The sequence below is a fragment of the Coptis chinensis genome, chromosome 7, assembly GCF_015680905.1.
Source record: "Coptis chinensis isolate HL-2020 chromosome 7, ASM1568090v1, whole genome shotgun sequence".
NCBI lineage: Eukaryota > Viridiplantae > Streptophyta > Magnoliopsida > Ranunculales > Ranunculaceae > Coptis > Coptis chinensis.
In genome coordinates, this window is record NC_141462.1 from 80655920 (window position 1) to 80667778 (window position 11859).

The 11859-nt window shown below is 37.1% G+C and overlaps 1 long non-coding RNA gene across 1 annotated transcript; it reads right to left on the reverse strand.

Moving 5' to 3' along the window:
* Nucleotides 1-634: 634 nt before the first annotated feature.
* On the reverse strand, nt 635-11831 carry LOC147489237 (uncharacterized). The gene is made up of 2 exons (XR_015203263.1): nt 1585-11831; nt 635-980 (listed from the first exon to the last, which is right to left on the reverse strand). It is a non-coding gene; the product is annotated as an uncharacterized LOC147489237 (long non-coding RNA).
* Between the last annotated feature and the right edge of the window lie 28 nt (nt 11832-11859).

The window sequence follows — 11859 nt, forward strand, 5'->3', positions numbered from 1 at the left end:
CTCACCCAAAGATGCTCTAATTACATCACGAATTCACGATCCATTGATTACAAGTTGTGAATAAATGTAAATTAAACCTGTGTTAGCATTATGTGGTCCAAAATGTTCAATTCAGGTTCAACTGTTGTGGGAAATAGCTTTTGATCGAACCAATGCAAGTCCTTTCATGAATTAGAAGTACCAAACATTCTGGCCATTCATGAATGAACTAATGTCCCATACACTTATTTCCAATCCGTATATAATTTACCAAAAAAAATAAAAACCACCCCGTGTCTATAATCTATAGAGAGTTTTCAGCGGAGGGGATGGGGCATGTGGCAACAAAAGACCTTCGTCTGGAATTTTTTTGTGGCTATACAAGACCAGCCATGAACTCTCCTATTCTTCACTCATTAAGCTCCTATAGGACAAAAGAAACATTACAGAACTCAAAGGTTGTTCTATAATCTCAGGAGTGTTTCCTTTGAATTGTTACTACACAGATCCCCTGTGGACAAAGATCACATATAGATCCTGCGTGGACACAGAATCACTTGCGCAGTTGAGCCTAGGCAGAGTTTCGAGCCTAAAAATAAGCAAACTATATTGTATATTTAGGGGCACTAATTATAAGTTGCTTATCTGGTATGTATTTCATTCAAATAGGAGGGGTTTACAACCTCCTCCCAAATATTGAATAACAGTTAAATAATTATTTACTCAGAATGTATCTATGATCCTTGATAAATAATCTCGCTAACATGAATGACAACAAGGCATTATACAAATTTTGGACACTGCTCAGCCTTTGTCATTTCTATTATTGATAATGTCACGGCCTGTTTCCATCATGAAAAGGAGATGCACTATATATGGGTTATGATGGGATAAGAGCTGGGAGTTCTGGTCCAGGGATTACACTATTCAGCCTTTGACAAAAAGACGGGGATGATAGACATACCCCACGCCCACCACCTCATGAAAGAACTTCAGCCTTTCTGCAAAGAAACAAAAGCAACACCTCAAAAAGGCAATGGTGGGTTAGCTTTAATTGATCAACTCTAATATCCCCCCACCCCAATATCCTATATTCCTATGTGCATGTTTGTGCTTCAGTGTGTTTCAAACGCTTTCCGAATATACCTGGAGTTTTGGACGTTTAACACCTTAAATGATAAATCTGAGACAGAAAAGACCATATACATGGATGTCCAAAAAGTGAAAATCAGAACTAAATGGTGGATGGATAGCCACTTCACTAGTGCTCGCAGTTTCTAGAATAGAAAAGAAGTATATTTTCTCTGTGGTCATAGTAAACAAAAAATATTGGTTTTTGCCATTTTTCATCAACCGATGAATAAAATTATGCCTCTAAACCTCTACATAGTACATACTAATAAATTAATTATCAAATCATATAAGTAATATTTTCCACTATTAGAGTTCCATCGTCATCAACTGAACTGTATCAGTCCTACACTTCAGAAACTTGTATTGATACACAACTATGATTTTGTGACAAAATATCTGTCTACGAAAAACAGAAAAGAAGGGGGGGGGTAAATAGGATAAATACATGGAGCTTGTAGAAAGTGGGAAGACCTGAAATTAGATGCTTATTCCACAAATTCTCTAAAGGCTGCCTTTACGAAGAATGTAGGCCCTGCAAACTGATAAAAAAGATTGCAATCTATTTGCCACACAAAATGGCTAGAGGACACATCCCATGTGACATCTCTTTTCTTACTAGCTTCAAAACATGGGTAGGTTTTCACAAAAGAAAGACAGATAAGTCAACTCAGATATATCTCCAAACTGCACAATGTGAGGACCATACATTTTTGAACTCTAGTGACTATTTTCTCTGGAATATGAAAATATGCAATCATCTGTATAAGTAGTTCAAGAACCATTTACAATGATACTGATGTGAATTAGGGTTTTACATTGATAATTGAGTCCTATATTGGTTTCTGTCATTAGGGAGTACTGGAATTAGGTATAATTAGTATTTTTGAAGTTACTTAGTAGAAAGGTATTTTGGAGTTATTATTAATTCCGAATTTAGAGTGTTTTATTTGTTTTAGAAGTTTTTTTCCTATATAAGGAGTTGTAGGCTTTTGCCATAGCGAGTTTTTGGAATTGAATTGAATTGATTTTATCGAGAATTCATGGAATTCGTTTAATTGCAATTGTGATTGCATCAAATTGGTATCAAGAGCTAGATTTCATAGCTTCTATTACCTTTGAAGGTCTTGATTAATTGTTATTATCATTGAAGAAGATAAAAGAACTAGACGAAAAAAAAAATCGCTTCCGCAACTCTATCAAAATCATATGTTTATTGTTTCTTCTAAACAAAGATTTGACTTTTTTTTTTTCAAACACGGTACTATTCATCATCGTTATTGTATCGCACACTGTTCACTGACGCGTCACTATTCACTGCGAAATAAAAAATTATTATTCTTATGACGACGACAATTAGAGAACTTAATGTGAAGTTTAAGGCATTAGAGAAGAGTTTGAATGATATAATTGAAAAAACATCTGGTTATGATGAGAAGTTCATTGCTTTGAATAAAAAAATTTAGAAATTGAAAGTAGATTTGACGATTTCTCTCGATGTACGTTTTGCTAAGTTACGAGATTTGTTGACAAATGGAAAGGAACCTTGTAGAGATAATTTCCCTCCCATTATTGTGAATCGTCCTCCACCAACTGAGCGTGAGTTCAAACCAAAAGTTGATATTCTAGAGTTTACAGGTATTTTGGAACTTGAGGTTTGTCTTGAATGGATTGCCACGATAGAGAATGTGTTTGCTTATCAAAATATGTCAAAAAATCGCAAGGTTTCTTGGGTTGCTACTAGGCTTCACGGTTTAGAGTTTCTCCAACAACGCCTGTACTAGAATTTGGGCAAGTCACTACATGGTAGCACATGAAAGAAACTTTGGTTACTAAGTTTGTGTCTATGAATTATGCAACAATTGTACGGGAAGTTACAAGATTTGAAACAAGATTCTAAGACTGTGCAAGAGTATACTGAGTCCTTTTATCGTCTACAATCACGTTGCAACCTACCATAGAGTGAAGAAGTCCGCATTCGCCGTTATCTGCATGGCCTTATGGGAGATATTCGGTATGATTTAGCCAATGTACAAATTGTCACATTGGAGGAAGCTTATAGTTTTGCTTCTGAGTCTGAGAAGAAAATGAGTTAAATGTCATCTTACAGAGCTACTCCCATAGGTCCGAGAAGAATTGTCAAGTACTACAGTTGTGGTCAAGAAGGTTATGTTCAATCAAATTGTCCCAAGAAGCCAGTTTTTGACTATTGATATGGAGTCACCTCAAGTTGAGACAAAGGATGAAGCATACAGAGACACATCTGAGGGAATTCTTACTCCAGCAGATACAGGGTTCCCTATGCTTTTGGCACATGTTTCGCCAATACATGAGTTTGCACGTAGTAATGTTTTCCGACAGAGTGCTACCTTATATAATCTACTGGCTTCTAAGACTTGTCCTGCTCATATGGTTTTGGATAATGACAGTAATATTTCTTTGATTTCTCATCGTAATCGTATGGTTGACACACTTGGTTTGACTACTATGTACATCGTCGACCTAGGAAGGTGCATTCTTTTAGAGTTGGAGATTTTGAGGAACTCACAGAGACAGCTCGAGTTGGTGTTTGCATGAGAGATTTTAGTGACTATATTATTTGTCATGTGAGTAGTCTTGATGCATGTGACTTGATCTTATGCGTCACTTGGCAGTATAGTGTCCGAGTTGTTTACTGTGCTTGGGAGCAAACATATCGTCTTTCTCAGAGTCGATGTGTCTTTACACTGCGTAATCAGCCATTGCATAAGATGGCGTCTCCTCAGATCGTGCTTGCTAAAGTTGGGAAGGATGTTTATCTACCACCACATCATAGTAGTGATTGGAGATCTAAGAAGACTTTTAACTCGTCAGAGTCGAGTTCTTCAAGTGGGGGAGTATGATGTGAATTAGGGTTTCACATTGATAATTGAGTCATATATTAGTTTTTATGTCATTAGGGAGTACTGGAATTAGGTATAATTAGTATTTTGAGGTTATTTAGTATAAGAGTATTTTGGGGTTATTATAAATTCCGAATTTAGGGTGTTTTATTCGTTTTAGAAGTTCTTTTCTTATATAAGGAGGCCTTTGCCATAGCGAGTTTTTGGGATTGAATTGAATTGATTTTATCAAGGATTCGTGGAATTCGTTTAATTGCAATTATGATTGCATCAGATACACTCACTTGATGTCTCAATCTTTAGGAGAAAAATAAAAACACAAAGCAAATAGATGCCTGTATCTAATGAAAACAAATCATGAAATGAGATATGATTCATGTCGAACCTAGAGTTAAACGAATTCCACGATTTGTTTTCAACATGGAATTCTTCAAATTCTTCAACATGGAATTCTTCAACTTATATCTAATGATGGATTTTGGAATAAAGAAGATAGGATCAAGTTGAATTTGGGCAGTCCCGATTGAAGCAGTTGAGTGGAATTTGAATTATGCTATTGAAAATGGGGAGAGAGGGTATGTTAGATTTTTGAGTTATTAAGAACTAGGTGTGTTTGCTTCTCTGCAATCAGTTGATGGCAAGGTGGGTCTGCAAGTGCTAAGGTCCGGAAAGAGAGACAATGATCACTATACAGTACTCCCCATCTAAAATTAGTACTACATACTACTTATTTCTCATTCACAAATTCACAGATCATAACAAGTGTCGGGTGTCAAGTGTCAACCACTTTTTGAACAAAATACAAACCTGATTTGGGCGTATAGCTTTTTTCTCCTTAATTTATTTTTTCATTTTGATATTTTTATGAAAAACAATCATTTGTTAACTTAACCAAAGAAAAATCATGAGCAATTACTATAATTTGTAACTCAATGCTATACTAATTAATATATAATTCTAGTATATAAACAAGCGCTCTATTAAAAACAATTATGATATTTTGTTTTCATAAACAATCAAGTTTGTATTCAAAATAGATAACAAGGGTAAAATTGTCCAAATGATTTATATTCATCATTCAAAGTGAGATCACTCTGACAGAAAACAAACATGTTATTTAGAGTTCAGCAATCAGCAATCAGCATTCAGAGGCTAAGAAAAACAAACGACCCCTTAGACCTGTTGGAAATTTTCTAAAATATGTTTTGATTTTTTGGCTCACAAATATGGGTGGATTTTTCTGTAAAGTTTGTATTAACCCATTTGAGTTTTTTCTTTTTTTGATTGGCAAGCCTGTTTTAAATGAGATCAGCAACTCTTTGATGCTGGCGGGGTTCGAACCGCAGACCTTTGGTATCATCACCCAAAGATTTTACCGACTTTGCTAGTCGACACCTGCAACCCACTTGAGTTTGGGTTTGGGTTGGACAATAGTCATATGGTGCAATATATTGTGTGTTACTTTTGGCTTTGCCCACGTGAGGCGGTTAGATATACTCATTGGAGTAGTTACTCAATGGTGAAACAACCATTTAGTTGGCGTCAATTTAGAGACACATAATGGTGCGTATTCATGTGTTTATGTTTTGAAGCACAATGAAACGTTGGCGCATACAAATAGATGTGATGTCTTAACAAAAGGGATTGGTTCAAAGCATGTTTGAATCGCCACAAACAAGTGAAAAAGTACGAATGTTATTTGAACGGACACATTCTACAGGGTGGTGCGTGTCTATTCCAAACGGCATTGTACCTTTTTGAAAGGGACGTCGACAACTATAAATTGGTAACTTTCACAAACTAAAAATAAGTTCAAAATACAGAAAAAAAATCCATAGCAATTTTGTGAGTGTTAAGGCATCAGTAGTTTCTAAAGAGTGTTTCTCGGTCGAGTCGGATCATACACAATCCGACACTCGACGAACCATCAATTAAAGCTTCATTGTATTATGAAAACATATTTCTATATACCCCATTGTGTGTTCACAGTTTCTACCGGAGGGGAGAAAATTTACTTAAAATTGTTGAGTATTGAGAGTTGCAATACGATGAATAAGAACACAAGATAATAGGACTATTTTCTTACCTTTTGTGTGAGTCAACTTTTGTAAAATTGTTGTGTATTGAGTTGCAATATAACATAAGATAATAGGAGTATCGATTCAATGACTTCAAGGCGCGGAGAATCAGCTATCTTTTAAGCAAATTTTCTCCCATTTGACTCCGGTAGAAACCGCGAACACACAATGGGGTCTATAGAAATATGCACTCATAATACAATGAAGCCTCAATCGATGGTTCACTAAGTGTCAGATTGTGTATGATCCGACTCGACCGAAAAACATTCTTTCAAACTAATTATGCCTTAGCACTCACAAAATTGCTATGGAATTTTTTTCTGTATTTCAAACTTATATCTTTCTGTATTTCTGTATTTCAAACTTATATCTTGTTTGTGAAAGTCACCAATTTATAATTGTCAAATTCCCTTTCCATAAAGTACAATGCCGTTTGGAATAAACACATCACCCTTTGGAATGTGTTTGTTCAAGTAACATTCGCACATTTTCAATTGTTTGTGGTGGTTCAAACATGTTTTAAACCAATCCCCTTTGTCGAGACATCACATCTGTTTGTATTCGGCAACGTTTCATTGTGCTTCAAAACAAAGACACATTGCACTATTATATGTGTCTTTAAATTGGTGCCAACTAAACGGTTCTTTCACCATTTAATAACTACTCCAGTGAGTATATCTAATCTAACCACCTCATGTGGACAGCCAAAAGTATAGCCGATTCTCCGCACCTTGAAGTCATTGAATCGATACTCTTAATATCTTGTGTTCCTATTCATCGTATTGCAACCCTCAATACTCAACAAGACCTAGGATTGTTTTTGAGATAGGCATGAAGTAAAGTGCCATATTACAAAAATGAACACGTCCAGGCTGTGTTGCATGGGTACGAGTGTACGACAATACACAGACATGGACACCGACTCGATACAGATTCGCCATTCGAATCTTATTCTCAATTTCAAAGAAAAAAAAAAGATAAAGAAAGGAGGAAGATTAAGAAAGAAGGAAAGGGAGTAAATTGACCCGAGAATTCCTCGAGGGGTGGATTGCTATTGTCGGTTGTGCACCATCTTCTTCCATGGCGGCGGCAACCCAGATCTAGAATTTCTTTCTAAGACAATTAAAAAGTGGGTTTTTAATAAGCAATGTGGACTTGGGCCTTTTTGGAATGGGTTATATTCAAGATCTATCCTCTTCAAAAAAAATATTCAAGATCTAAACTTAGCAAAAACTGTTTTAAATGGATTATATTTTTTTTAAATAATTTATATTTACAAATATATATAATATTAAATTAGAATATTAGTCGTGTCTTGGTTTTCAGGCCTCACCGTGTCCGATCTGAATCACCATATCCGTGTCCAAACCCGCCACTCGTACCCGTCAATGTGGGTCAAATAGAATTGTTCTCTTAAGACTTCTCTTGTGGGTCAAATAGAATTGACCGCCAATGTGAAGGGCAACATTGAGTAGACAACTTTAGGGCTGGTCATCAAGCCGAGTAGCTCGCAAGTAACTCACACTCGGCTCGTTTGGGGCTCGACTCAAACTTGCTCATTCAATAATATGTAATATGAATTGAGTTTGAGCGAACTCAAGACATTTGCGAGCTATTTGTAGCTCGCATTTTACATAGTTCTGTTAACACTTATTTGGGATAATTATTTATGTTAGTGTATTGGATTATAATTACTCAACACATATTTATTGTATTCATATTGTGTACACTTTGAAATAGTTGTAAGATGGTGGTTATTGTGGTATTAGTGGATTGTAGTTGCATTTTAGTATTTTTGTTATATGGATTTACCAAGTTATTTTGCTCGAGGTAAAATTCTATATCTATTTGTGCTCACTTATTTCTAGCTTGTGGTCGAAGTCGCGCCTATACTCAGTACAAGTCAGATCAAACTCTGGAGCGTATGACCGAATTCGAATTTGTAGTCTAGAAGAATAGGAATCTAGACTCGTTGAGCTACTCGAATACTCAATGAGTAGAGCTTGAGTACCAAATAAAGATCGAACAAATTTGAGCTCGACTCAAGGTACACATGAGCCGAGCTTGAGCACCCTAACACTCGACACAAGTAGATCGATGACCAGCCCTCGCATTTGAAGGTGTCCAATCGCCTATTGGTCAAGACTTGGGAGGTTGGGCCCAGGTATTGGTTCGAATCCAGCCTTCATAGGGAAAAAGGGGACCAGGGAGTAAAAGTTCAAACTTAACAAATTTGTATATTTTAAGTTTTTCCAATTAAAACATACGATTTGTCACCAAATTTGTATATGCTCTTGAGCAAAATTTCAAAAGATCTTGTGCTTATGCACGGGCCTATTTTATAGTAAACACTTTTTTTTAAAAAAAACTATGCCACATGATCACCCATAAACAGTTAAGATATTTCTAACAATTGAAGTATATAGGGCATGCGCCCTCTATGTAAGGGTGCAATTTGAGCCGAGGGCTCGGAGCTCGGCTTGGACTTGGCTCGTTTAAGCTCGGCTCGAGCTCGCTCGTTTACTATATGAGCCGAGCTCGAGCTCAAATAAAAGCTCGTGTAACAAATGAGCTTGATGAAGCTCGGCTCGTTTAGTTCAAATAGCATATTTATAGTGTAAAATAACCGAGGGCTCGGAGCTCGGCTCAAGCTCACTCGTTTAACTATATGAGCCGAGCTCGAGCTCAATTTAAAGCTTGTGTAAATAGCGAGCCGAGCTTGAGCATGGTAAAGCTCGGCTTATTTAGCTCGAATTCCACCCTTACCTCTATGTGTGGGTATCTAGAGGGAGTGCGCCCCCTCATGTCAGTACGTCCACATGTTATAACGGACTGAGTTTCTTATTTTGTTTTCCCTCATGTATTAGACTAGACTATATATAGATAAGTCTCCAGAGTAAACTTATGAACTCTAACCCTATTTTCTCCTGCCTCCATTCTTCTTCTTCTTCTTACTGGTTTCCCCCATTACAACAATATCATAACTCTCCTAGCATCACCACTAACATGGTATCAAAACATCAGGTTCAAATCTCAATTTAGTGGTATGCTAGGAGAGGTATCTCAAAATTAGTATACAAGAAAAAAAAAATCAATTCTTTTTCAGTTTTCAGTATTCAAGTTTCAATTTTTCTCATAAAAAGAGACCAACAAAGTTTGAAGTTATTCTGTCTCGAATCATAGGCACGTGCCCATCTATATGAAATAACACGTTTTCACTAGTGTTTGCTGATCTAGTATTCTCTTTCTCTGGATGAACTCTTTTTAGAAGCTCTTTGGTTGACAAGGCTCAAGCTTATCTATCTTTTATTCTTTTTGGTGGTATTGTTTCTTTGACTTGGAGATTTTCTTTTCCGGCGAGCAGATCTGATCCTATTCTTTTTATGCTCTTGGGTTTTCTGTTCACGGGCACTATTCACTATACTGTTTGCCGGGTACTGTTCACTGGCACTATTCAAGTATTCATCATGCTGTTCACAGACACTATTCACAGTTATTGTTCACTGACACTATTCACCATCACTGTTTTGTGATACTATTCACCAAGTTACTGTTCACCACTGGTTTGCTGCTATGATCTTCCATTTCTCTCAATGCACTCTATTTGGAAGCTCTTTGGCTGAAAAGATCACGCTTTCCACGACTTGATTGTTCATGGATGGTCAGTCTAATTATTGCGTTGGTATTTGGTTCCTCTGTTTCAAAGTTTAAGTCAGAATAGACAAGCCTTTGTATGTTCCAACTGCGCCTTGTATATTCTAACTTGAAGGGAAGAGTATGGAAGTATGAGGACATTGAGTAGTATCTGAGACAAGGAGAATATAGAGACGTATGTGGAAGAGTACTCATGTTTTTATATTCAGCCATGTCTTGGCGTACTCACTTCATAAGGGCGTGCGCCCCTTTGCATCTCAACAATATGAGCAATGACATCCTCACTATTCAGTATTCATCTTTCAGGTAGCAGTCATGTCTAAACTGCACTCATCAGTATTCAGATAGCAGTCAAACCTAAATTGCACTCAGTCATGCCTAAACTGCACTATTCAGTATTCAAATAGCAGTCAAGCCTAAACTGCACTTTTCAGTATTCAGGTAGCAGTTAAGTCTTAACTGCACCAGTATTCAATATTCAGGAGTACCCAAAACAGTATTTTGTTGACTTCAACAGTGATATTGATAGTAGCAGCCAAGAAGCGCACATCAAATCAGTGTTATGGTTTGTAATTTGTATTGTGACAGTCATAACAACAAATGGAGTGAATAGCAGCCAAGTAGCGCGCCACTAAACATGTGTTATGATTACCGTTTGTGACTATGGTACAATTTCAGTATTCAGGTTACGATATTGCCTAAACCGACCGTTTCACTTTCCAGAACGTCTCAACCGTTGTTCAAGTTTTTCAACTAAAGATAGTTCTATGCGAAAGGGAGAGCAGTATTCTTATCTTTCATTTCTGCAATCCAAGCTGTAATTTACATAGTTTGCGTAATTACAGCTTGAAAGGGAGTGTTGAAGTATATAGGGCGTGCGCCCTCTATGTGTGGGTATCTAGAGAGCGTGCACCCCCTCATGTCAGTACTTCCACATGTTATAACGGACTGAGTTTCTTATTTTGATTTCCCTCATGTATTAGACTAGACTATATATAGATAAGTCTCAGGTAGAGTAAACTTATGAACTCTAACCCTATTTTCTCCTGCCTCCATTATTCTTCTTCTTATTGGTTTCCCCCATTACAACAATGTCACAACTCTCCTAGTATCACCACTAACACTAACCAATAGATTATTTCGATAGACTATTGCACATGTTTATCAAGTGACCATATGTTGTTAGTATACCACTTCAAAATATCTTACAATATAAAAATTCATCAAATATTATGCTTTTCTACGATAGCTGACTTTTAATTTTCAACCTATTCAACATACATACTCTTAAAAATGGTTTATCGTTGTTTTGATTTGCCACTGCAATTATTTAACATGCCTGCACGAATGTAGCAAAAATCATCCTACTTCTGAACCACTCTCCAATTCTTCGTAACCAATTTTCTATAACACATCCATTCATACTGGATTTTCTTATTGTAGATGGTGTTATCCCGCCAACTAAACATCCACTTGGCATCGGTGTGAACTCACCTTGCCAGCTAAGCAACCTCTTGGCACCTACATCATGGAAAAACTCTTATGTGCTAGCTCAACTGCCATTTTAGCCAAGTCACCGCAAGTGGGGGGGTTCCTAAATCTTAAGGTTTGGAGGCCAAGAATGCAACCATGCCAGAAGCGTTCTTCTTAGTGACACTATCTCTGGCGGCCTTAGCAAAAAAATTTGACAAGAGGAGAATCTTGTGTCAGACGTTGTTAGTTTAGTGGGCTCTTGCCAGCTAGGTCACTAACCGACCTCTGGCACTAGCCAATCAATGGCAGCACGTGGAAATATCTCTGGCTGCCACATACTATCCACAGGACCACAGCATCCCCTAGGGGGATCTTCTCTTGCCTTCGCCACAAAGCATCCTCTCTCCTCTTGTCTACAACTCACCCTTCACTTTCCAAGGCTTTTCCCTAGCTTCTTCTCCACTTTCATGGTGTTTTGAGCAACACCAACTCCACACTAACACAAACATTATTTACTTTATTCCACGAAAGTCCAAAACGGTATCCTTGTTAAGCAAGTTCTAACTTATCCACACACACATCAATTTTAATAACAAATCCATCCAGTTATTGTTAAGCACTCATTTAGAGTAGGAAGTAAGTGGTGGTTAGTACCTGGCGGT